At 41.3% G+C, this 27824-nt stretch overlaps 1 long non-coding RNA gene and 1 other non-coding gene across 2 annotated transcripts in view; one reads left to right on the top strand and one right to left on the bottom strand.

The window, feature by feature from the left end:
* LOC114818203 overlaps window positions 1–23616 on the top strand; it is a 38010-nt gene extending 14394 nt beyond the window's left edge. Inside the window, exons 3-4 of the long non-coding RNA XR_003766037.2 lie at window positions 16172–16280; window positions 23024–23616. This is a non-coding gene — a long non-coding RNA (uncharacterized LOC114818203). The remainder of the gene's footprint in view (window positions 1–16171; window positions 16281–23023) is intronic.
* Window positions 23617–26678: 3062 nt separating this feature from the next.
* On the bottom strand, window positions 26679–26816 carry LOC114805523. The gene has a single exon (XR_003753496.1). It is a non-coding gene; the product is annotated as a small nucleolar RNA SNORA7 (small nucleolar RNA).
* Window positions 26817–27824: the final 1008 nt, after the last annotated feature.

Here is a 27824-nt window from a genome sequence, read left to right as displayed (position 1 = left end):
CTCTCCTGATGCTCTCCCGATTGATCCTCTAATGCATTTCCCTGGTTTTGTCTGCTTCCCTCCCAACAGTGCAGTTGTGTTAAATCTCATTAAGCGAAACTGCCCGTCCCCCTCTCCCCACTGTATCCCACTCCTGGATAGGTCATGCTAGCTAACGGTCTCTCCTATCCAGGTCCCATCCCTCGGTCGTCAGCGAGAGACACAGGTGGGATGTTTAATATGGGTCCATTCTCAATTTAGAGGGTTTTTTTCTAAACACAAAGGAACCTTAAGTGATCTGTCCACAGCATTGAAATACCAACCTTAGTTGGCACTTTGAAAACTCAAAGCCTTTTCTGAGATGAATAGCAAACTGTGGATGACAGCTCCTGGGGAGTCATTATTGAATCGCGGCAGTGATGACTGCATTGCTTTGGATTTAGATAAAAGACTTCGTACAAGACAAATGGTAGAAGGACATCAAATAGGACTGTGTCCACGCCGTGACAGAAGCTACCCAATTGAAGAAGGTGTTGATTTCCCCAAGGTAACATAACATTTCTTCCCCGAGTAATTTACATTAGGGAACTAAAGACTGTATATTCATCTTCTATTCACACATTTCTCTAAAAATACTACTTGGGGTTGTCAGATGGAAACTTTGCACCGCTTTAAACCAGGATGGAAATATCAATCTGGAAAAATGTTAATTCTTTAGTATCTGGCTTTATTTAACCACAATAGCTGGAGGTGTAAAGGTTATGGACGAAGAGTTCCAATCTATAATGATCAGATAAAAAGATTAGTCAGCAAATCAATAGCCCAGTGGCAACAGGAAGCTCTGTGCACTCAAGGCAACAATGAGGACAAAGGGTACAGATAAACATCATCACCTTTATTTAGATGAAAGCTGACTCTTGAGCACTTCCACTGGCTCATTAATTATGCACCAACCTTTTGGAGGCTTAGTTGACGGTAAAAGCGCCATTCAAGGATTTTTGGACAAAGGCTGAATATCTGTATATTTGTGGGGGAAATGATCTAAAATGAAAGCCACTCTTTCTCTTGTACGGACAGCTGATATCCACCTGTCAAGGTCTTTGACATGGATAGGGAGATAGGAACACACTCAGGCCGCCTGCTTCGTCTCTCGGGACTCAAGGAGAGGTCCTAGATGGCACTGTGGCTTAGAGATACCACCAAGATTCCTGAGGAGTCTGGACCTGGAAGTTCACGCTCTTTGCTTCTCTGCAACACACTTGACTGGACCTTGCTTTTGACTCTCCCCTCTCTGACTCTTGCCCTTCCCCCGCTGGGACTTTGTCCCAAATCTTCCCATTTTTAGAACCATTTTGAAAACCCACTTCCTCCCGGACACAACCCCCTGCTGACTCCCCACATTCCTTCCCACCCCCTTGCTCTTGGTTCCACAGCTATTTTTAGCACTTCCATATACGTGTTGATTTTTATATTCCATTTAGTTATTCATTTATTCATTTCCCCATACTCTTGCTATTACTGTATTTTCCTCCGGCTCCCGCTGTGTGTATAAAATGTATCTATCTGACCTGTATCCCTCCCATGTCTTTTACTTTCATTCTACTCTCCAAGCTCCTAGTACAGTGCTCTGCTCATAGTAGGTGCTCAGAACACTGCTCATAAGTGGTAAGCATCCTATAAATGCTACTGAATGAATAATTGTAAGCTCCTTGTGGGCAGGGAACATGTCTGTCTACACTGTTGAATTGTAGTCTCCCAAGCATTTAGTATAGTGCTCTGCACATTGATGATGATGATGGTGATGATGGTGATGGAGTGAATGAATGAATGTACAAACGAATGCATGAATAAATGAACAAAAGATATATTTAATGTACACTAACAGGTAGCAAGAAAATTTCCTAGCTGGGGGAATTTTTCTTGGACCTCCAGGTCCTATCTAAGTCTAAGTTCTTATGTCCCCTTTCAGCAATTTCACCTCTTGTTTTCCACCTGCCAGATTCCACTCCCCAAATTTCCCCCTGAAGTTTTTCCCATTTCTGACACTATTCTTTCTTCCTGAGGATTATCTCTCTTTCTCTTCCCTTTCTGGACCCACTGTTCAAAGAACAGCTTCCAGATGGAACTGTTTTGTCAAATAACCCATCTTCCGATCCAAAGAGATGGATGCAAAAATCTACAGGTCCCTCAGATCCCAGCCTCTTCTCTTCTGGGTGTGTGATGTCTTTATTTTCTCACTTTGGTTTTCTCAAGAGAGCTACCCAGCAACCTCCATATCAGCCCCTCTGGGGGAATTCTCAGGAATACTTAAGTTGGTCCAGAACATATTCACCAAAAGACACAGGTGTCAAGAAGCACAACTTAAAATAGCACCAATGAGGTCTAATCTCTGATTCCCACTTGGCGCTGATAATTACAGCTTAAAAAAACTAAAGAAAACTGACATGATTGATTCCAATGAAAACAGTTTTGTTTTGTTCTCTCGAAGCTATCCTCAGAATACTACTTTGCCTGATTACTTTCAGTATTTTTCCATCCACTTCTCTTTTCGTTCTAAAATGGGTATATATTGATTTACTTGCTCTGGGTTAAATTATACCCTTAGATGTGCACCCGCAACTCACTCATATTGAAGTTGCAAGGAAACACACACGTGTGAGGGGGAAATTTCTCCCATTGCCTACATTACATTTCTAAAATGTAAAACTCCAAGAAAGATCTTCATTTTTTTCTTCCTCTATATCCAATTTGTTACAGCCACACATTGCCAAGCTTAAAATGTTGTTTAAGAAAATGTTGCCCTCCCTGTCAACTGTCAACTCAGGTTACAGTATATTTCCTCTACACTTCCTCTGGATTTTAAAGCAGACACAGGTATAATACCTTGAGTTCGCTCTTACATCTCCATCACCCCATAACCCCTAAGAAATAGTGGAAAGTTGAGATTTGTGTACGGTCAAACTGTTTTAAGATAACCTAAAATCATCCGCCTCCTAATTCCATTTTCAACACCAGCAGTTAAAATCTGAGGAACATTTAAGAGAGTCACTAATGGACTGAGTCCTAGGATTTTACAGAAATCAAAGATGTAGTTATCCTCAATTATAGTCTCAAATGGGCCCTTTTCACAGAGATTGTCCCTTGGATGCTATTTGGATGAGCCACCCAGCCTCTGTTTTGTTTCCTTCATTTGCCTACTTCTTTTCCATGAAGGGCCACAGAGGAAAAAGAACATGACTCCAAATAGGGTCACATAACCTCTCTTCAGGTTTTCCGGCCTCTTTCCTAATTACTTCTACTTCTCTATTGGTGGTACTACTACGATTATTAATAATAATAACAATAGCGATATTCACTTATTAAACACTTATTATGATGTCAAGCACTAGGGTAGATACAGGATGGTCAGTTCAGAAATAGACCCTGTCCGCAGGGAGCTCTCGGTCTAAGGGGAAGAGAGAAAAGCTATTTAATCCCATTTTACAGAGGACACTGAGGCAAAGACAAGATAAGTGATTTGCCCAAGCTAACAGAGCAGGCAAGTGGGGGTTAGAACCCAGGTCTCCTGACTTCCAGGCCTGTGCCAAATCATCTGGGCCACACCTCTTCTCTAGCTTCATGATTGGAATGGCAATCATTTTGTCAGTGGGATGCTGCTTTTTTTTTTAAATCCAGAACAGGTTTTGATATATGACTTTCTTCCCCTGGGTTTTTCACCCTCTTTTTTTGTCCTTGTTCCTACCCCTTTAGTGTATAGTTTAAATAGAAACCTACCGGCATGGCAGGCTGCGATGACTCGACAGGTTTCTCAAGAAAGAAAAAACCCCCAGAAAGTCAGTGTCAACTGGAGGTCTCAATAGCATATGTTGATTCTACAGTACAAAGTCACTTTAATTCTCCTAGCCCTGCTTCTCTTTCCCAAGAGGAATCAAACTTAACACCGAACAGCTTATATTGTCAGGACCTGAGAGCTTGTTGTAAGAATAACTAGTTCCTGACATCTGAAATTACTCCGGTTCAAATATTTCTTGATCTTTCATTTTAGATCTGTGCCTCATAAACAAAAAATATGATAATCAGACTTTACGCACCCGATACCTGCAATTTATTTTCCATTAACCGAAATTATAATTCTCTTCATAGTTCTTATTGACTTAATTATATCTCCTGTCAGTGTAAGGGTGGGGGGGCTGTGGGATGTCCAGAGGATTTCCTCTGTTGAGTTTTTAGGGTTCACTTGAAACCCAGGAGACCACAGATGGAAGAAGTTTATTTTGGCAGATTGCTGCGATTTGAACCTCTAAGGATTCATTGAAAAGATCATCATCCATGCCTGTACAAAGCGAATCATAGTAATTGTGGTATTTGTTAAGCTCTTCCTTTGTGCCAAGCACTAGTGTTGAGGGAAAAAAAATTAAATCAGACAGTGCCCGTCCCACGTGTGGCTCACAGTGTAAGGGAGAGGGAGAACAGGTAGTTTATGACCATTTTACAGAGGAGGATACTAGGGTACAGAGAAGCCTTTTACCTCTATTGTACTTGCCCAAGCACTCAGTACAGTGTTCTGCAAGCAGAGGGCATTCACTAAATACTATCGATTTGATTCGTTGATGGTGATTTTTGCAGCAGATCTGGTCCATAATCACCTGCCTCGTCTCTTGACCTCAATTTCCATTTGCCTGCAGCCTGGCCCTAAACCACCTCTTGTTAAACTCCCATGACCCCCACTGCTGCAACCATGAATCATACACAGAGAGCGTCACCCAAGCTGGGTTTATTGAGCTGTATTAGAGGAAAATATATCTCAGATGGCCCCAGTGCAGTCAAAACAATCTGTCATTTTTAATTCTTTCTGTCACCTCATTAAGTATACAGCAATGCTGACAGGAAAACACATTCTTCCTCACACACGCTCACCCACAAACATACACACCCAGAACAAAACACAACATTTCCTCCTCTCATATTCAAATGGTACCATAAATATCAAGGCGCTGAAAGATTCATTGTCCAAGCATATGTGCCTGAGTACTGTATATAACTCGAGGAGACAAAAAAATGGTCTCCATAGGCGCATAAAGCAATTAAAAATAACTCTGCTTCAAAGCAGGCTACTATAATACAAAGGTCACGCCTATAAACATGAAAAAAAAATACCAGTAATATTTCTGCCCAAATGTACCCACAAATACACAACTACAAGAGTTTAATACTCGAAGGTTAATGTTAAAAAATCTCTGATCCGGGTCGGGCCTCTCTATCTTCTTGTTTCCTGCTGTCTTTTCACCAACAGTTAATATTTTATGTGACTACAGAGGAAATTGTTATCAAGGCCAAGTATGTGTCATAAGACAGTATTTTACTCAATACAAAATACTTACCCTTGTATGTATGATGATAATGAAGGAAACCTTGGCTAATCTTCTGTGAAAATGAAAAGTCTATTTTTCCTCCTAAACCTGCTTGTTTTTACATTAACTGCATTGGAGTTTGTATTCCACAGAAAGCTACCGAAAGTCATTTTTAGGACTTCGATAATTTTTGCAGTTACACACTGAGTGTGATAATAATGTTTATGCACTGATGTAAAGTACATGCTGACAGATTAAAAAGGAGCCAGTCTCCATTTGCTCAATATTCATTTTCATATTTAAAATTTTTTTATTCCACCTAAGATCAAACAGTCTTTTTCTCTGGGAGTTGGAATGGCTTATGGTATATAGCAAACCCCGAAATTTCTGTGGATAGAGACACTACAGATTCATGGCTTAGTGGATAAAAAAAGGGTCCCAGGAGTCAGAAGGTCATTGGTTCTAATCCCAGCTCTGCCACATGTCTGCTGTGTGACCTAGGGCAAGTCACTTTACTTCTCTGTGCCTCAGTTACCTTCTCTGTAAAATGGGGATTAAGAGTGTGAGCCCTATGTGAGACAGGGACTGTGTCCAACCCAACTAACTTGAATGTACCCCAGCGCTTAGAACAGTGCTTGGCATGTAGTAAGCACTTAATAAGTACCATAATGATATTATTATTATTATTTGTGCAAAACCCCAGAATTATGAGCTGCCTTATTAACATTAGATAGGGTGGTGTAGTGGAAGGGTGTCGATCTGAAAGACGTAAGAACCGAATTTGAGCTCTGCCACCAGTCTGCCCGTCGCTTACCCTCAGTTTCCCCATCTGTACAATGGAGATGATACTTGCCTTTTTACCTACCTCACAGGGCTGTTGTGTGAGCAAAAATGAGATGAGTAATGGGAGAACATTTTGAAAATAAAGTCCCTATACAATACCAAGATGTTATTATATCTGTCCTTCATTTTAGAAGACAGCGGTACTGTAGGTAAGATGAATCAATCAATCTTCCTCCTACTCAGCTTCTGAGCCCCACTGAGGTACATGGACTATGTCCAACCTGATTAACTTGTATCTACCCCAGTGGTTAGAACTGTATTTGATGCATAGTAAGCACTTAACAAATGCCAGAATAATAATAATGATGATCAGTGGTATTTATTGAGGGGTTACTGTGTGCAGAGCCCTCACTTTACTAAGTGTTTAGGAGAGCACAATACAATAGAGTTGATAGACATTCCCTCCTCACAAGGAGCTTACAGTCTAGAGAGGGAGACAGACATTAATATAAATACATAAACAGATAAGAGCCTATTCACATTTGCAAGAGTAACTAGAGAGAGCACTGTGGCATCAACATGTACACTGTCACTGTGTCTGCAATTCAAGATTGACTCGCGCTGTAGTGGTGGACCTGCCTTTGTTTTTCCTTTGTTCAAGGAAGACAGCATGGCACATTAATGCCTGTCTCCCCCTCTAGACTGTAAGCTCGTTGTGGGCAGGAAATATGTATGTCAGTTGCTATACTGTACTCTCCTAAGTGCTTAATACAGAGCTCTGCACACAGTAAGCACGCAATAAATATGATTAAATTGAATTGAATTGAATAGCGGATAGAACAAAGACCTGGGAGTCAGAAGGTTGTGAGTTTTAATCCCAGTGTCGCTAGGCTTCTGTGTGACCTTGGGCAAGTCACTTCATTTCTCTGGGCCTCAGTTACCTCATCTGTCAAATGGGGATTGAGACTGTGAGCCCCATGTGGACCAGGGACTGTGACCAACCAGATTTGCTTGTATCCACCCCAGCACTTAGTACAGTGGCTGGCTTATTTATTCAATAGTATTTATTGAGTGCTTACTATGTGCAGAGCACTGTAGTAAGAGCTTAACAAATACCACAATTATTATTATTATTTCAGGGTTGGCTACTGATGTTCTGATCTTCAGGAAGACTTTGCTCAAGAAGAGCAAATCCCTCTCCTACTGTTATCCACTGGCCTGGCCATTCCACTGTGGTTAGTCATTCAGTCAGTCAGTCAGTCAGTCAATCATATTCATTGCAAGTTTGCTGCATGCAGATCACTGTACTAAACACTTGAGAGAGTACAATGTAACAGATACATTCCCTAACCACAATGAACTTACAGTCTAGAAGGGGACATTAATATAAAGTTGATCCCCCTCAATTCTGTGATGACCTCTGGAGATGTTTGAGATTGATTGGTCCATTGGTATTGTTGGGCACAATGAAAGAAGAATGTGGATTTCTATGGGACACCAATCCCTCTGGTGAGGGTGAGGTGTTTAGTCCAGGTTTTGATGATTTCCCTACAGACTTCCCTGCAGCTATTGAGATCCAACATTAGGAATCCCTCCCAGAATCCTGAAACTCTGTTCCGACTATGTTTTCCCTGGTTTACCAAGCTATTCTGATGATGAAGACTGAGGCAAAGGAAGAGAAAAGCCACATGATCATGTGAGGGGCAAAGTGGCATATTTACTGGAAGCTCTTTGAGGTTAGGGATCATGCCTACCTACTCCTTTCACTGTATTCCCCCAAGCACTTAGTGCAATGTTCTGCGCACAGTAAAAGCTCAATGAATTTTGGGGATTAATTGGAAATAAAAATATAAAAATCTCTGGAATTTTCCCACCAGAAATTATTTTTCAATGGAAAGAGAGTCTTGGAAAACCACTCAAATTTTCCAGGGCCACTAAAGTTTCGTGTTAAGCAGATTCTGGCTTGTCTACTGGCACCACAGGAGATCATCGGTTGGGTTGGTCCTGTCATACATCCCAGCCAAACGGACTGACACCCAGGGCTTCACAATCACAACCCAAATTGAGTCTTCCAAGCTGCAAGTTTATTAAAGGCACAATTAAGACAATAACACACTTTAAAGAAAGAATATAAATGCTCCATTGCTGTTAAAGGGTTTGGGATATTCACTGTGTCAGGTGTAAGACAGTGAGAACACAACCTCTCATCAGGTTAGAGTTGGATGCTCAATGCATAAACTGGATTTAAAAAGGCTTCTAAGATGCAGGCCATCTGAACCCAGATCCTTCTCAGAGATCAGCTTTCCACCCTAGACCAAATCAGAGATAACTGACAGCCTAATTACCTGGTACAGGAGGCTAGACTGTGGCTCAGAGATAATAATAATAATGATGTTGGTATTTGTTAAGTGCTTACTATGTGCAGAGCACTGTTTTTGGCGCTGGGGTAGATACAGGGTAATCAGATTGTCCCACCTGAGGCTCACAGTTAATCCCCATTTTATAGATCAGGTAACTGAGGCACAGAGAAGTTAAGTGAGTTGCCCACAGTCACACAGCTGACAAGTGGCAGAGCCAGGATTCGAACCCATGACCTCTGACTCTCAAGCCTGGGCTTTTTCCACTGAGCCATGCTGCTTCTCTAGAGATGCAAAATCTGGGGCAGATATCATTTTACCTTTAGGTGGTGATAAAACATATAGTCAAGTGAACATTCCATAGTATTTATTAAGCACTTACTGAAGCCAGAGCACTGCATTAATAATAATAATGGTGGTATTTGTTAAGTATTTACTATGTGCAAAGCACTGCTCTAAGCGCTGGGGGAATACAAGGTGATCAGGTTGTCCCACGTGGGGCTCAACAGTTTTAATCCCCATTTTACAGATGAGGTAACTGAGGTGCAGAGAAGTTAAGTGACTTGCTCAAAGTCACACAGCTGACTAGTGGCGGAGTCAGAATTCGAACCCATGACCTCTGACTCCCAAGCCCGGGCTCTTTCCACTGAGCCATGCTGCTTCTTTGACACTGTAGTAATGCTTGAGAGAGTACAATACAACCGAGTTAGTAGGCCTGTTCCCTGCCCATATGGGCCTTATAGCTTAGAGAACTCAAGTCAGCCTTTGCAAAATAGCTTTGAGGAATGAACTCAATTCTCCCCATATCCAAGTCAAGTAACTTAGAAGAAACATCACCTCTTTCAGACCACTGGGGAGCACAAATTCATTCCTGCCTACATTTGCCTACACTCTTGCACGCAAATCCAATCTCCTAGTGGTTACGGTTCCTCCCACAGGAGAATTGTTTGCCCTGACACATTTATTTGAAGAAAAATGATTTAGTGTTCATTTCTTTTCAGCCCCAATTATAGTCTTAGGGATCATAGGTTTAGAAAGAGTCATCAAGGGGTCACCTAATCGAACTCTCATCTCTTTGAGTTTTAATTTATTCACAATGTAAAAGGCCAAATAAGATACACAAGTTCTAAATTACTCATAATGTCCATGTGGCAACTACTGATATTATGTGATCTCTGGGCACATAAGAAAAAAAAAAAGAAGGGAAGGGGTTTTTAGAGAAAGTGGGTAATTTCCTATGCTTTCCGTGTGCCTTATTGATTACCAGGAAGCTTTTGACTCAGGCATATGCAAATGCAGCTGATGACTTTGTATATGAGCAATACTGCTTTCTTCATTTAATTATTTTTAAAAAGGTCTAATGATTAAGAGTCCCACCCCTCAAAGTCTTTACTGAATTTAAACTACCCAAATTGGAAGGGCTTTATCCTGACTCTATCTCTTGAATATGATTTTTCAACATGCAGGTTGAGGATGTCACCAGAAATAGCAGTGGAGCACTCTGAGTAGACAGTTTATCAGGGCAATCAGCAAAACTGGGGATATACAAATCATGTAATTTCCAGCGTGGGTGTAGAGGAAGAACTGAAGAATTTTGAGTAGTGAATAATCGTTGTTGATGCCATAAGTTGCTTTTCAGGATGATTCATGATGCCAGTTAGCAAGAATGGCACCCTTGCCCCATACATCTTAATGAATTGGACTATATTTTGAAAAATAGGTATATGGCAGCTCTATCCACTTTTTTCAATGATTTTTGATCTCTCTAGTTGTAAATATTTTCATATTTGTCTCCTTATTAAAGTATTCATTCATTCAATCATATTTATTGAGGGTTACTGTGTGCAGCGCACCATACTAAGCGCATGGAAAGTACAATTCAACAACAGATAAAGACAATCCCTACCCAACAACAGGCTCAGAGTCTAGAAGGGGACTCTCTCTGCCTATGGTGGTTTCCCAAGAATCTGGTGCTCTGCCCCAAGGGTTAAGACTGGGCTTCTCACTGCTTTTTAAATGTTTGTTCCACCCTCTTTGCTTATGATAGTTCTCATTGTCCACCTATGGAAATAAAAATGGGATTAGTGAATGAGAAGGCTTCATTTGCTCTCCAAAACAACAAAACAAATCCCCCCCAAAGGGTATTATTCAAGCTCGGCTGCTACCATGGAAAAAAAGTCCTAATAGTTCTGAACTTTACAAAAGTGATCAACAAGTCCCTGAGGAAAACTTGATGCCAATCTCCCTGGTCTGACTAAGAGATATCCACTGATCAAAAAGAAAGTTTCTTTCTAAAGGAATTGCTAGGAATCATGAACTCTGAGACTTCTCGTGGAGAATGCCATATTACCTGAAGGACAGCATTAAAATATCAACTTCACTGGTTTTTGCAGAGGCTTAAAATGATTCCCTCACAATTTATAACAGACCCCTCTTTCAAACTTCATTTGAACCAGAAATATCTCAGGTGATACCATTAAGACTGCTTAAAACACCACAAAATACCAGGAGGTCAAACCAAGTAGCAATTACCTAAAACATTTTTCTGATATCCACCCAGATTTTCCTTTGGGGAGTGCTAACTCAGTAAATGCTCACTATACATAAACAAAGCATTGGCTATAACTCTGGGAAGAACTTAAAATCTTCTCTAAAGTGTTTTGCTTTGTTTGATAAAATAGTCTTCAGGGAAACGCTAATGGACAAAAGCTAAAGATCCAAAGAAAAGGAATTTGATCCATTTGAAAGAGAATAGGGGGATGGAGCGTGAAGTAGAAATATGCTGGTGCTCACTCAAAAAGTGCTGACTTCCTCTTGAGGGCCATCTTGCCGGTCCACCTTATACACCATAATAGTATAATTAAAAAGTGCTGATGTTGGGTTCTCTTCCACCCCAGTTTAGAACCAGTGAGACAAATGTAAGTAATATTCACTGTCGTGCATCTGTAACTTTTAAATGACATTAGTACCTCCAGTTTCCTAAAAATCTTTGGTCATAGAACTGGGTTTTAGAGGCTTTATTCATGAATGTATCTGGGGTCGATGAGTGGTATTTACTGAGCACTTACTTTGTGTAGTGGTCTTGGGAAAGGGCCTAAAGGTGCTTACAATCCAGGGAGGGAGACAGACATTACAGTAAATTGGTGATTGGTGAAACAGTTGAGCATAAGAATATGTATGTAAGTGTTCAGGGGATGTATTGAGTATCAAAGTGCTAAGGGGGCATTGATGCAACTGCATAGGTGATGCAAAGGGAGGATGGGGATGATAATTTATACAGATGCAGAACTAAGTGAATTCAATTTCCACTGGGGCTACAATGGCCAAAAGACATAAAGCCAGGACACATGATGCCACGTAAATCACTTTTCCAAGGCACTAAATTGTCCTTGTTAACATCACTCATCCGCTTAGGTTGGGTAACAATTTTGGCCAGAACCATACAAAAAAAGGCTGAATGAGACTTTGGAGGGAAAATTATTCAGCAAACAGGTAAAAGATGGGTACTTATTTGCAGACTGCACTTAAAGGAAACCCGGTCTCTTATCTGTTGAGTCAAGCATTTTGTTCTCTGTTAGTGTTTTGCTTTCCCTGGTTCATAAGAAAATCAGGCCCAAGGGTATGTGTACGGGAAATGAAAGTGCTGAGTAGTTGATGTTTCTGATTAAAACAAAGAGGGGTTTTCCTTCCTCTGCTCTGTATTGGTTCCTGTAAAATAGCACATATGCAGTTTGAGGCCATGCAGACAGGATTTGTTTTCCTAAGAGACTGTGTCCTCCTAGCTGGTTCTTGATTGGTCCAGACACCCAGGAGGGACTGGACACTCTTGATCAGTGCTATTTATTGAGCACCTACCCAGTATAAAGCCCTGCATTGTGAAAGAGAAGCAAGACATAGGCTTCCTGCCTTCAAAGAGCTTGCAATCCAAAGTGAGAGATGGACAAAACTATCAAAAATGTATGTGGCTTAGTGGTAAGAGCACAGACCTGGGAGTCAGAGGTCATGGGTTCTAATTCTGGCTCCGCCACTTATCAGCTGTGTGACTTTGGGCAAATCACTTACCTTCTCTGTGCCTCAATTACCTCATCTGTAAAATGGGGATTAAGACTATGAGCCCCATGTGGAACAACCTGATCACCTTGTATCTACCCCAGCACTTGGAACAATGCTTGGTACATGGTAAGTGCTTAACAAATACCATTATTATTATTATTTGCATAGGAAGATCTCATAGGAATTAGCAGAATAAGGAATTGAATATATAAACATAAATCCAAATAAAAATGATAGATAGATATAAGGGCTTTGGGCAGGAATAAAATGAAAAACAATGCTTAGCTGGAAGTTGGGTTGTGGAGGCTAGGGTGATGTGGGTTTGTTTTCATTTCTTTTGTGGTGTTCATTAAGCACTTACTATATGTTAAGCATTGGAGTAGATGCAAGTTGAGGAAACCAAGACACAGAGATGCTAAGTGACCTACCCAAGGTCACACAGCAGGCAAGTGGCAGAGCCAAATTTAGAACCCAAGACCTCTGGTTTCCAGGTCTGCACTTTATCCACTAGATTAGGCTGCTTCTCTGTGGTTATTACCAGAAGGCCTGTTGGAGGTGGTGGCATTTTAGGAGGGCTTTGGATGGTAGGGAGATCTGTGATCTGCTGAGTGTGAGGGGTGGATTTTCTGGGCTTGGGGGAACAGTGTGAGCAAGGAAAAGAAGGCGGGAGAATTGAGAGCCAGTGCCCCCATTTGAAACCTCCTCAATTGGCAGCAGATTGAAAGAACAGGGCTGAGAGGCTGGGAGAGTCCAAAATGCTCGATGTTAATTAATGGGAATGGCCCAACAAAGGGTTTTCTGGGACAGGACCTGAGGTGACTAAATCTAAAAATATTAATCTTGTCCAACTGGGGCAAACTCTGCTAACATTAGGTTGGGGTTAAGAGTTACATTTGTCCCATGTAGATTCAGGTCCAAAGAGGAATTTTCCACTGGAAAAAAAGCCTTTCAAAAAATATGCCTGGCCTTGCAGACATGGCCATAAATACACTGACAGGGAGGTATTTAACACTGAATCCTGAAACAATTCCAGCTTGGAAACTATTCATTGTACTAAGAAATTCTGCCCATTTTTTATGGGACTCACTGTTTTGCCTGGCAGTTGATATGTATATAATCACTTGTTCCTCCACAAGGAACAGAAAAGATGTGAAGAAAATTGTAGGGTTAGTACAAAAAGTGGAGGAAAAAGTGCCTTCAATCTGATGATTCTCCTCTTGATATTAGCACACAGTGTTTCCAGATGTTTTCTAAACATCCATTTTCTTTGCAAACAGCTTCCAATCACATGAAGATTTCCATCTTGGTTATATGATTCCAGCTCTATTATTATGCTGTGCATGGATAACGTTCTTACCTACAGTTTTACTTACTGTCAGCGATATATTCTACATTGTATGTACAGACTAAATTCTCCACAGTTCATATGATCATCCTCAAAATGTGTTTTCCATCTAAAATCGTGATTCAATCTTAATATTTACAATTCATCATGTCAGTTTAATTGTTTGACAAAGTGAAGCATGTATAGCTATGAAGTCGGAATGCTTCATGTTTTCCTTCTAAGGCCAATTCCTTCTTACTAACTGTTGCCTCAAATTCCTATACACATCCCATAGAGTTATCATCTTAAATTCCAGTGAATAAAGATATTTTGACCAATTCAGATGCCTCCCACACTACGATATATAAATAACTTGAATTCATAGACACTCACCTTAAAAAGAGAAAATATTTTAAATGAAGGAGCATTATCTCTTTTTAATACTAGAATGTGGAATTGAGTCCATCTTGGATGGCCATTGGATTTCCTTTATTATCAACACCCTTTGGCTCTTGTGTTAGAAGGTTAGTCTGCATCTGCATAAGAGTCTTGGTGCTTCCTTCTGTCACAAGGATTCAGAAGGGATTTATTACTTGTCAGTTATCAATCTAAACACTTAGTCATAGTTTTTAAAAGAAAAGTCAGCTCTAATTAAGTTTATATACATTTTATTAGGTGGTACAGACAAAGCTTCATGTGATGTCTTTAAACCCCTCTCCCCTACTGCTCCTTCTCCTCTACCCTACAACACCACTTCAAAATAAATCATTTCATCAACTACATTACCAAATGTAGGGAGAGAAAAGGCCTCTCAAATCTTCTGTACCATGCCTAATTCCCAGTTGTGGATTCTTTACCAGTGTTTTATACAGTGATCTGCACACAGCGTGTGCTTAATAAATAATATTATTACTGCGGCTTTACCATTTCCCTTACCAATGGTGGCTTGTTCACATGCAGCACTTTACTTTCTGATAACATGTTTGGGCTAATATAACAATAATAATAACAGTAATAATAATATTTTTAGTGCTTATTCTGTGCCAAGCACTGTCCTAAACACTGAGGTTGATAGAAGATAATCAGATTGGGCACACTCCCTGTCCCTCATATGGCTCACGTACTAAGAGAGAGGCAAAACAGATGTTTTCTCCTTCTTTTACAGATGAAAAAACTAAGGCACAGACGCATGAAGTGAATTGCCCAAGGTCACACATCAGGCAATGGCTGAGTTGGGAGTAGTGTCCAGGTTCCCCGACTCTCTCAGTGCTGTATTTTTTTTCCGATATTTGATGTCCACATGATTGTACTTCTGTCACTTGTCTTGTGATACCATGAATTGATACTCTGATGGGTTCAATTGCTTTAGAATTCAGAAAGCATGTATACACTGACCTTTCAATAGGGCAGCATTTGGAAGGTTGAAGGGGGAAGAAGAGACATGTTATCTGATGAAAAGGGGCCCTAAAGTGGTAGCCTTGTGGCTGGTGAGGAAAACTAGAGTGGCTCTATGTGGATTATTTTAGGTTCTTTCATTAAAAACCAATAAAATCTTCAAAGAGTGATTTACAAAAATTAAGGTTCAAAACAATATCAAAATCAAATTTTCTCCCTCGGTAATTTGATAAGTAGGAAATGGAGCACAAAAGCTTTAGCAACCTGATGTTTTCAATAAATCATAATTATTTACACAAGCAAATTCATCAGCAAAGTTTAGGTAAGCAATTAGGTAGCTAATTATATTATAAATTTAATTGAATGCTGAACAAGATGACCATAGTCTACTTTTTAGTTCCCTTTCCCCTTACCCACCCATTCATTTTGGAGTTCTCCCTAGAACTCAGGATTAGTTTATTTCTCATGGCCACCAACTTGTGGTAAAGGTGCACTGAGTAAATGTGATTATATGCCCAATTAAGCATGGTATTGCCAACTTTACCCAGGTAACACAGGTGCCTCTTTTAGAAAACCCATTGCAATTGCCCTGGTCCATAAGCACAGCCGCTAGGATCCATCTGAATCCAATGAAAGGCAACAGGGCAGGAAGCAATCTAAAACAGTTGAAGTAGCATGGTCTAGTGGGAGAAGTACAGACCTAGGAGTCAGAGGCTTTGGGTTTTAACTGTGACTCCATTACTGGTCTGCAGTGTGACCTTGGGCAAGTCATTTAACTTCTCTTTGCTTCAGTTATTTCATCAGTAAAATGGGGATAGTATGTGGGGCTGAAATTAAGAAATGATAAGTGGGGGAGTTAAAAGAAATTTCTTAAAGACACAGTGAAGAAGAACCTTAAATAATATGAATTCATTGTGGATCCCCATCAGCAGCAGAAGAAGGCTCAGATGATTCTACAACAACCAGACCTGCCATGAATCTCCTGCAGGCTTTGGAAGATAGCATTGGGGAGGAGGAATGAAAAACGGTTCTTAAAAGGTAAGAAAAGAATGCAACAGCATGTTGTCCTTCCATGCACATAATGAGGAGGGAGTTATCAATTTTTTAAATGGTATTTTTTAAGTGTTTACTATGTACCAGGCACCGTACTAAGTGCTGGGGTAGATCCAAGTTAATCAGGTTGGACACAGTTCACGTACCACACGGGGCTCAAGACCTTAATCCCCATTTTACACATGAGGAAGAGAAGTTCAGTAACTTGCTCACAGCCATACAGCAGACAAGTGGTGTAGCTGAGATTAGAACCCAGAGAAGCAGCATAGCCTATTGGAAAGAACATAGCCCTGGGAGTCAGAGGACCTGGGATCTAATCCTGGTTCTACTACTTCTCTGTTGTGTGTGACCTTGGGTAAGTCACTTCACTGTGCCTCAGTTTCCTCATTTGCAAGATGAGAATTCAATACCTGTGCTCCCTCCTACTTAGAATGTGAGCTCCCTATGGGACCTTGTTATCTATCCCAGCAATGAGTACAATGTTTACCACATAGTAAATGCTAAAAAAAAAACCATAATTGTTATTATTATCATCCTTCTGACTACCAGCTCCCTGCTCTATCCACTGGGTTACTTTGCTTCTCATTAGACTACACTGTTTACACCAGACTATGCAAACACCTGTGAAATCTCACCATTAGTAACATGTACACACATGTATATAAGGAAACAGATGCAGGCATGCCTATATTCTAAGATACTACCATTCCTTAATTTCATCTCTACTCACTAGCTTCCAAAGCATGATGGACTCAAAACATGTGGTAGATGAGAGAGAAATGCATTATTTTACATAAGATATAGCGGTTTTGAGGAATACATTGACTTAATGTACTTGGTTCAGTGAAAAATCTGTTGGTTTAAGCTAACTGCCATTAATTTCAATTAAAATGTATTGATTTAGGTAAATGTCGGTTAGGATAAATGTTGCCTGGCTGAGAAAAAAATATTTACTCAAGCTTACCCCATCAGAGTCCAGACAGTGGGTGAAAAAGAGGCCAGGCAACAGATAAGTCGGCCGACAAGTAGAAGAACCTTGGAACCAGGACTGGAGAAGAAGACCTCAATTCAGAAGCCTAGATTTCTGGACTTTCACAGGCCAGGGACCCTAAATAAGGCAGGGAGCCTTTGAGAAAGCAATTAATAGTAATAATAATATTTGTTAAGCACTTATTATGTGTCAAGCGCTAAGAGCTTAGATAGCTACAAGGTAATCAAGTTGGACACAGGGCTCATAGTCTTCATCCCCATTTTACTTCTCTGAGCCCCAGTTACCTGATCTGTAAAGTGACTTGCCCAAAGTCACTCAGCAGACAAATGTATTGTACTTTCCCAAGTGCTTAGTACAGTGCTATGCACACAGTAAGCACTCAATAAATACGATTGAACAACTGATTGAAAATGGTGAAGTCAGGATTAGATCCTAGGTCCTTTGAGAGTAGGGGAGCCCAAGGGAGAAGAAGATGGGAGATTGAAATGCGTGGAGGAATGAGAGAAAAGGGAGGAAGTGGAACTCTGAGACCGACAGTGGTCTAGTGGAGAAATGTAATCAATTTGTTTATTGAGGCCATTTTAAGTATCTCATTGGAGAGATTAATATCCTCTTTTCCTCTGTGTTTTTTGTTAACGACTGCAAGGAGCCAGATGCCTTGGCGGGGGATGCTTGTGTAAAACATACATAAATTTAGCCAGTACATAAAAGCAGGGCAAGTTGGTAAGGGCAGAGAGGAGACTGAGACTGGATTAGGAAATAGGGAGGGGGCAGTGGTAAAGCACCAATGAGATATCACAAAGAGAAAGACAGGGAGTCTGGCAAAGGAACTTCTGAAGAAAAAACCACAGGTGAGGTAGAGAGAATGAGGTGAGGCTGGAAAATAGAGGGGAAAAGGAGATCAAGCAATGGAAGAGAAAGAAAAATGAGAAAAACCACCTGTTTAGTCCAAAAAAAATGGTCCACTGGTTGGCCCACCAATCAATAGTCTTTATTGAGTGCTTACTGTGTGCAGAACACCATACGTAATGATCCCTGCCCTTAAGGCATTTACATTTTCTTGTAATTCAGGATGAGAAAAGTGCAAGTTTTCCATTTTGGGGAAAAGTTTTGCCTGTGGACCTTGCCTCCAATTAGTCCTCCAGGTATTTGTTGGACCCCCATCGGCTACCTGATACTTTACTGGACACTTGCAGTACATATTAGAGAATGAGCATGGATCTTTTTCCATAGAGTGTAAGGGACCAGTCACTTTCACTTTCCTCATTTCCCTGTGAATAAGCAGCAGCAGTCAGTAGGTGGATGACAAAATCTCAGACAAACAGGAAAGCCACATGGAAATGACAAGGAATAGAGCAGAGATTCCCAACAGCAGTAAGAATGAAAATAATAGCACCTCAGGGTTACCTAGACATTACTTTGGAATGGAAAAAAAAGGGGTTTTTCTATTTTGTTTACTCTGGCTGGACTGCCTCCCCCTCAGTAGGCTGGAAAAATTTCTATAATACCAGGGACCTGATTGGAATTTTCAGGAATGGGTATCTTGGAGATTGACCCAAGGGGTCACTGTTCCTCAATCCCCTCTCTAGAAGCAGCGTAGCCTAGTGGAAAGAGCGAGGGCCTAGGAGTCAGAGGACCAGGGTTCTAATCCCAGCTCTGTCACTTGCTTGCGATGTAATCAGGGGAAAGTCACTGAACTTCTCTGTGTCTCAGTTTCCTCAGCTGTCAAAATAGGGATTTGATACCTGCCTTCCCTTAGACTGTGAGCCCCATGTGGGACTGGGGCTCTGTCAGACCTGATTGACATGTTTCTACTCCATTGCTTAGAACAGTGTTTGACACATGGTAATGCTTAAATACTGTATTCATTATCCTTATCTGGATGAATACAAAACATGCCACAGGCTGCCTGGCAAAGCCCACATTCCCTCTGGGATATACTAACCTTCATCCTTGTTTACTATTATAGCACTTTGGAGCTTACACTGGAAAAGAGGAAGAAGATGCTGCAGCTCAGATTCCTTAAGATCTCAGGGACCTAATTATTGTCTCAAATTTTGTTAAAAATGCAACACTAATTAGATCCTATAACAGTACCTATATCTTTGCTCTTATCGCCTTCTGGGATCTTACAAATGCATTTTTAATTTGTAGCACCAAACTTATTTCAATACTACAGTACCCCCAAAATTTCCTTGCCCATTTCCTTTGGAAGAGATCTTACAAGTCCCTCCATTCCATGTAGTTTTCCTGTTCCAACGGCCAGGCTCTGCTCTATCCTTCTGCAAGTAGATGAGGTGTCAAAACACATCCGTGGCTTAGTTCCTAAAGGACTTCCCCTTAAGACAACAAAAAACTGAATCTGCAAAATCAGGTGCACTTGTCCAGACTCTGGGATTTTCCACTCTTTTCCCCTGTGGTACAAGCTGGGCTATCAGGACAGTAAGAACAGTGTTGGGAGGAAGATATAGAACCCTGTGGTGAATGGAAACCAGGGAAAGAAGCTGGATGGTAATAATAATAAAAAAGTCAAAGGGCAATTTTCTATACTTCTTCTTAGCAGCAGGCACCGTCTAGATGGATTTATATCCCCTTGTCACACCTTCCAAGCAAAACTAAAAGCCTTTGGCTCTAAGCTCTCTCTTACTCTGATCCATTGCTTCTGCTATTCATCCTGGCTAGCCTGCCCACCCTATTTACCTTCAACAAACCACATCCCTCCCTCTTTCAAACCTTCCAAAAATCACTTCCTTCAGGCATATCTTCTGATTAAGCTCCCCCTCAGGTCTTCAGCATTCATGAATAATCTAAGGTATTTATCTGTTTACCTACCCACTTGTGTTTTATCGGCTTCTACATTCCTTTAACTTTTGTAAATGCAGCAATATTCATGCTTGTTTACCACACTGGAATGTAAGCTCCTGGGAGGCAGGAATGAATCATGCCTCATTAAGTAAAGAGAGAAACTCACTACTTGCCCTTGGGTCAGGCTGGCAGGAAAACATGAGTGAAAATGTCTTCTAGCAGAGTTTTGTTTTTTTGTTATGCTTTGTTAAGAGCTTCCTAGGCGCTGGGTTAGATACAAGCTAATCAGGTCCCACATGGGGCTCACAGTCTTAAACCCCATTTTACAGATGAGGTACCTGGGGCACAGAGAAGTTGAGTGACTTGTCTAAGGTCACACAGCAGCCAGGAGGCAGAGCTGGGATTAGAACCCAGGTCCTTCTGACCCCCAGGCCTGTGCTCTATCCACTGGGCAACCCTGGGTCAAAGGGCAGATGGAAGGACTTTTGGAGTCTGACCAGTCCCATAAAAAACTTGTCACCACCCTAAAGCAACCCCTTTCAAAGATCTGGATCCAATTCAGATGTGGGTGTGGATTTCACTCCTGGCAAGCAGAGGCAAACCCCTCTCATCCCCAGTGGCTGAGGGGAAATGTAGTTAATCAGCCCCTTTGCCTGTTGGGAGATGTAGTTTTCTCCTATGCCCTTGCCAGCCTTTTTGGGTAGGATGTTTTGAAGTCATACACCTCTCATCTCTGACTGCAATTCAGCACTGTCTATCTCTCTTTTTTCAGCCACTTCCATTCTCCCTGTGCGTGGGGTATGCAAAATAATATTTCACGTAGGCCCAAAGTGACCCAGAGGGTTTATTTCATCTCGAGGCAGGACTAAACCATTCCAGGGAAACGGATGTGCCAAATAGTTAGAACCAAGGATCTATGCCATGAGGATAAACTTGATCCACCTAATATTTATTTTAAAATTCGATACCTCTCCACTCATTCTCCACAGGACTCTTCCTCACAGCATTCCAGTCCCTGTTCTTCTCTCTCTCCCACCTCTCCCTCATACATCCACTCGTTCTGCTTCCTTTCTGCAGGATGTGAGTGAGGTCAGATCCCTTCTACTCCCTGAACTTCACCCCATTCTGTTCTTCCACTTCTCCAGCGATGGAACTCTTGGTTCCAAGAACCCTGTAGATGCCACAGCCAAACCCTAAGGGTCTTGGGATTCCACTCAGGAGAACAGATGTCTTTTATGGATGCCCATAAAAGAAACTATTCATTTTATGAGTTCCTTAGAGCATGACGAGCAGTCACATAAATTAACATAGATTTTGTGCAACATGGTAATGGTTGGTCTTCATCATTGCATCTCCTAAACGTTATTCTGAAGTTATTATGTCTCCACATTTAGTGTCACTTCCACAGTAGTATGTTTCAATTTTTCCTTAGGTTAATTTTTAAAATTTATCCTAGCAAGATGCAAAACATGAAGGAGAAACCTGGTCCCTATCAATCAATCAAGCATACTTATTGAGCAGTCACTGTGGGTAGAACTCTGCACTAAGCACTTGGAAGAGTATAATATAACCATATAACAGACACCTTTCCTGCCCACAAAGAGCTTACAGTCCAGAGGGGGAGGCGACATAAATATTAATAAATACATTATGGATATATACACGAGTGTTGCAGGGCTGAGTGGAGGGTGCAGTGAATAAAGGGAGAAAGTCAGGGTGATGCCGAGAGAGTGGAAGAAGAGGAAATGAGGGCTTAGCCAAGGAAGGCCTCTTGGAGGAGATGTGCTTTCAGTAAAGCTTTGAAGTGAATTGTCTGTCGGATATGAAGAGGGAGGGCGTTCCAGACCTGAGGCAAGACATGGGCAAGAGGCTGGGGGGTGAGATAGAGGAGATCAAGGTACAGTGAGTAGGTTGACATTGGAGGAGTGAAGTGTGTGAGCTGCGTTGTAGTAGAGTAGCGAGGTGAGGTAGGAGAGGGCAAGGTGACTGAGTGCTTTAAAGCTGATGGTAAGGAGTTTCTGCTTGATGCAGAGGTGGATGGACAACCACCGGAGGTTCTTGAGGAGTGGGAAACATGGCCTTGAACATTTATGTAGAAAAATGATCCAGACAGCAGAGTGAGGTATAAATTGGAGTGGGGAGACACAAGAGGCAGGGAGGTCAGCAAGGAGGCTGATATAGTAATCAAAGCGAGATAAGATAAATGCTTGGCTTAACATGGAAGCAGTTTGGATGGTGAGGAAAGGATGGATTGTAGCAAGTTATGGAGGTTGAACTGACAGGATTTAGTGATGGATTGAATATGTGGGTTGAATAATAATGGTGGTACTCAATGCTTAGAGCAGTGCTTGACACATAGTAAGCATTTAACAAATACCATTATTATTATTATGACTTGTTAAGCACTTGCGATGTGCCAGGCACTGTACTAAGCACTGGGGTGGATACAAGCAAATCTGGTTGGACACAGTCCCTGTCCCAAGAGAGGCTCTTAGTCTCAATTCCCATTTTCCAGATGAAGTAACTGAGGCCTAGAGAAGTTAGAAGTGAAGTGACTGCTCAAGGTCGCACAGCAGACAAGTGGCGGAGCTGGGATTAGAACCTCTGACCTCCTGACTCTCAGGCCCCTGCTCTATCCACTAAGTCATGCTGCTTCTCCTATTAAACTATGCAGAGTAAACGATAATGTCAAGGTTATGGGCTTGTGAGGCAGGAAGGATAGTGGTGCCATCTACAGTGATGGGAAAGTTAAGAGGACAGGGTTTAGGTGGGAAGATATGGGATCCTACAATCCAAATGAGACAAAATGGATAAACAAGGTAAAGGTATGGTTATTCAGGTGTGTTGCCTTGAAGCCAATTTTTCATCCCATAATTCTTCATCACTCTTACCTGACAATTCCCCACATCTTCACTTTTTCATCTCAACACAGAGAGTTGTGCATGGAAAGTTATCACTGAAAGACTTCCCAGATATACTGGAATTTGGCAGAGGAATTTGGAAGAGGAAGAGATGGACAATAATCTGAAAGCATTTTTTGCTGAAGTTAGAGCCTTGTATGATCTCCTTCTCCCTACAAAAGAAGTTGCTCTTCCACCCAAATCCTGAGAATCAAATCTGGGACACCAAGAGCAATCAATAATAGGATGTCCCGCTGGGCCTTGGATGAAAGCAGAAGGGGAGTTTCAAATTGCTTGTTCTGAAGAAGAAACCTAGTGGATGATGAAAGACCTGCTTAAACTCCCCCTCTGATTCCATTCCGGTTGCAGAAGCCTTTGAACGGAATATTTACCTGTAAGCAAATGAGCACTGGAACCAATTGGAGACTGGGTTCAGACACAGAACGAATGGCTGCCGAGGCCACAGTGATCTGCATTTTTCTCAGCATTCTTCATGCAAAGAGATGACACAGCTAACTCGTTTCTTAGCTAGAGTAACCATAAGTCCCTGCTTAGTTTTAACAATCTTTGATTTTGTGGCTTTCCCTGTATCCTGGATGGTACTGAAAATATCAGCTGCATAGTTCCAAACAATCTTTGATTTTGTGGCTTTCCCTTTATCCTGGAGGGTTGCTGAAAATATCAGCTGCTTAGTTCCAACAGTCTTTGATTTTGTGGCTTTCCTTGTGTCCTGTATAGTTGAGGAAAATATCAGCAAATGTTGAAGGAATGGAGGGCAAAATGGTAGGGCTCCAGAGGAGCCACGCATAGAGGACACATCATCATCATCATCATCAATCAACCAAAGATATTTATCGAGAGCTTATTATGTGCAGAGCACTGTAATAAGCACTTGAGAGAGTATAATACAACAGAATTGGTAGATGTGGTCCCTGCCCATAACAAGCTTACAGTTTAATCATTGTCATCATCATGAATATCAAAAGCATTTATTTTGTATCTTTTGCATCCAGATCACAGAGTTTTGTCAGCAAATAAAAAGCTCTGGGAGAGTAAAGGAGAGGTAGTCAAAAACTGGTGACTAAAGTTATTACATAGTCTTACAATTATAATCCCTCAAATATGCCCAGATCTTTGGAACATATGCATACTTCGTATGTTTTCTGTACCTTGATATTTTAAAATTCAGGCAAATGCGGTGAGACTATATCCTCCCCTTAGGATTCGAACACTTGTCTTTCCCACTCTTATGATCCCCAAGATGTCAGAATATCCCTGAAGAACAACTTTAAGGTGCTGGGGAAGAAATGCACAGCTCTGTTCAAAATATTTATTTCCAACTTACTATGGGCTTAAATCAGATATACAGGAACTTCTAGAGATCCCTGGTTGAGCTCTCTTGCCTCCGGACATATAGACGTCCAAACCATCCAGGTTTCATAGAGAAGTAGCATGGCCTGATGTATATAACAAAGGCCTGGGTGTCAGAAGGCGCTGGGTTCTAATCACAGATCTGCCTTGTCTGCTGGGTGACGTTAGGTAAATCTCTTAACTTCTCTGGGCCTCAGTTATCTCATCTGGAAAATGGAAATTAAGACTGTGAGGCCCCATGTGGGACAGTGACTGATTAGCTTGTAGCTACTTCAGCACTTAGATCCGTGTTTGACACAGTAATCACTTACCAAACACCACAATTATTATTCCTTAAAATGCTCAGTAGGGGAAACTTCATTAGTTCCCTCCTTTCATCAGTGTGCTATCACCCTGGTCATCAAGACCTTCTTCCTTATTATCCAACCCAAACAACACTTACTTCCATGAAGCCGTTTCCTTTGGGTTCTGTGGACATGGAGAACAACAACTGGCTAATATGAAACCTCTTTATTTACTTAAAGATAGTAAATTGGTCATCCCTTAGCCTTTTCCAGGCTAATGCATCTCAAATACCCTCCATCTCTCCTCACAGGACTATAACTTATTTCTTTAAGCCATTTTCTCTCTCTTCATTAGCTACTTGATGCCAGTTCTACATGGATCACAAGTGAATCTTGTCCTCTGAGAAACAGCCAGGCCTGTAGTTCTGCTGCCTTTTTGCTTCTCCGCCTTCTCTCCCTTGCTTCCTCTCATTGTCTCCCTATTTATTGGTGAGACACTATTTTCCACCCAACTTTCTGGGAGATAGTATATGAAGCAGTCTCTTAAATCACCAAACATTTATTCAATAGTATTTATTGAGCGCTTTCTATGTGCAGAACACTGTACTAAGTCCTTGGAATGTACAATTTGGCAACAGATAAAGACAATCCCTGCCAATTGACGGGTTTACAGTCTAATCGGGGGAGACAGACAAAAACAATAGCAATAAATAGAATCAAGGGGATGTACATCTCATTAACAAAATAAATAGAGTAATAAAAATGTATACAAATGAGCAAATGAGCACTCCATTTTCAGAGGCTTGGGACTGTAGAAAGGCAAAGCAAGATGAAAAATCTGAAATAGAAACTTCATAACCCAGCCCAGTTCAAGTTGCAGTCAAGTTCATTTTCAAGCAGATTGCCACTTAGTAACCATTATTCATTCACTCATTCGTATTTATCGAGTACTTACTGTGTGCAGTAACTGTACTAAGTGCTTGGTGGAGAATAATACAACCATGGTGTCCAGGCATGTTCCTTGCACAGTTCCAAATTTTGCCACATTTCTTCTGCTTGTATCACCCTCTCTTGCTCTACTCTATCATCAGCTGTTCCTTTGATCTCCTTTCTGAGCTCTCAAGACTAACTCGGTGAGAGGGGAAAAACTGAGCTTTGATCCTAGCAGCCTGGAAGCCCCCTGCCTCCTCATTAGACATTGTCTTGTCACTAGCCATTGAATATTTCAAGTCAAGTTTCTCAAGTTTCAGGAAAGACTAAGATCCTTCTGTTTCAGGACCACCTATACTGAAATGCGGTGCCCGCATTTAGTTTGTCAGGGTTTAGTTGTTAATTTGAAGAATTGCTAAGACATTGTAATAAAATAGGAAAAATGAGTTTTGATTTGCCTAAACCAATTATTATTAGTGTTATAAGTGTCAAGAGGCAGGAATTAGCTGTTTTTTATATAATTGATAATTGAGCAATGAAAAACGAAATGGGACCTGTTGCTCTGGGCTATTCTCTAGTAGACTGTTCAATCCCATCTCTTACTTGACCTCCATTCATTCATTCAATCTATCATATTTATTGAGCATTAACTGTGCTCAGAGCACTGTTCTAAGCATTTGGGAGGGTACAATACAACAATAATAGACCCTTCTCTGCCCAAATCAAGCTTACTTCTATGTTGGTCTGGGTTTTGATCTAGGCTATATTCTATCATTTCTCCAGAAGCATGTAGGTTCTCTAAATATGCTGTCTTGTCTTATGTTGTCGAGTCGTCTCCGACCTAGAGTGACTCCATGGACACATCTCTCCCAGAATGTCCCACCTCTAGCTACAGTCATTCTGGTAGGGTATAATAGAGTTTTCTTAGTAAAAATAAGTGAAATGAAAAGCTCCACATCACTATATTAAAGAAGAAATAAGGTAGGACTGACCATACCAAGGTGAACACTTGGTAATAAACTGCCTCCTTCCACGCGGTAAACTTGAGTCTCCACCCTCGACTCTCTCCCATGCAACTGCTGCCCAGCACAGGGGAGTTTGGACTTGTAGCAGATTGCCTTCCACTCGCTAGCCACTGCCCAAGCTAAGAATGGAATGGGTAGGCCTCTGCTTGACTCTCCCTCCTGTAGTTGAGACTGAAAGAACACTGAAAACTCTCCAGATGTGATTCTGAGAAGGGAAATATGCTGTGGTTTCCTTCATTTGGTATCATTTGACAAAGTCCTGTTGAGGTAACTGAATTCTGTAGTAGCTTCAGTGCTGTCTTATCAGTGAAGGGTTTGAGTAGGTTTCCCGGTGGGTTTCCTAGTATAATTTGGTAATGACCTTGGCTGCCTTCTGGTGTCCATTATTCGTCCTCCCTGAGCTTTGCAGTGACTCTTCTGAGATATGTGCTTTCAGGGCAGAGACAACAGCATGCAAAAATTTCCAGAGTGACAGCAGGAAGAATATTCATATATGTTCACGGTCTATTGAGTTGGAAGAGCTTCCCAGAGGATTGGAAATGAGTCTAAACATCAGATTCCCAGTAACTTATTCCACTCATGAGCATCTTTTCATGAAATGAAAAGCTCCACATCACTGTATTAATTAAAGAAGAAATAAAGTAGGACCAACCATACCAAAGTGAAATAGTCTAAACTTTGTGGTTGCCTGCAGAATCCCTCTTTAGCTTTAGGCAGTGTGGCCTAATGGAAAGAGCAGAGACCTGGGAATCAGAGGACCAGGATTGCAATCCCGGCTCCACCGCTTGTCTGCTGTGTGACCTTTGGCAAATCTCTTCAATTCTCTATGTCTGTTTCCACATCTGTAAAATGGGAATTAAATCCTACTAGTTCTACTTAGACTGTGAGCTCCGTGTTGAACAGAAACTAGATCTAACTTGAATACCTGTACTACCCCAGTGCTTAATAAAGGGCTTGGCAAATGGTAAGCACTTAACAAATGCCATAATTACTAATATTATTTAGGCAGCAAGGTTAGACAGATCTCCCTTCTATATAAGAACATAAGACCACATACAGTAGTATTGATGATGGAGTCTCTTGTTATATATGATGGATGAGCTTCAGTCCTGAAACTCAGGACCAAGAACTTGGGTGAAGGGATTGACACACTGTTTTTGCACAGTGATGCTTGAGCTCTCTCATTTCCATAAACCCTCTTCCCACTGGGACACAGAGAGCAG

The sequence above is a fragment of the Ornithorhynchus anatinus genome, chromosome 18 (assembly GCF_004115215.2).
Source record: "Ornithorhynchus anatinus isolate Pmale09 chromosome 18, mOrnAna1.pri.v4, whole genome shotgun sequence".
In the NCBI taxonomy this organism is placed as follows: Eukaryota; Metazoa; Chordata; class Mammalia; order Monotremata; family Ornithorhynchidae; genus Ornithorhynchus; species Ornithorhynchus anatinus.
Note: the sequence above shows the minus strand (reverse complement) of the source record. Positions and strands in the feature narration are given on the sequence as shown.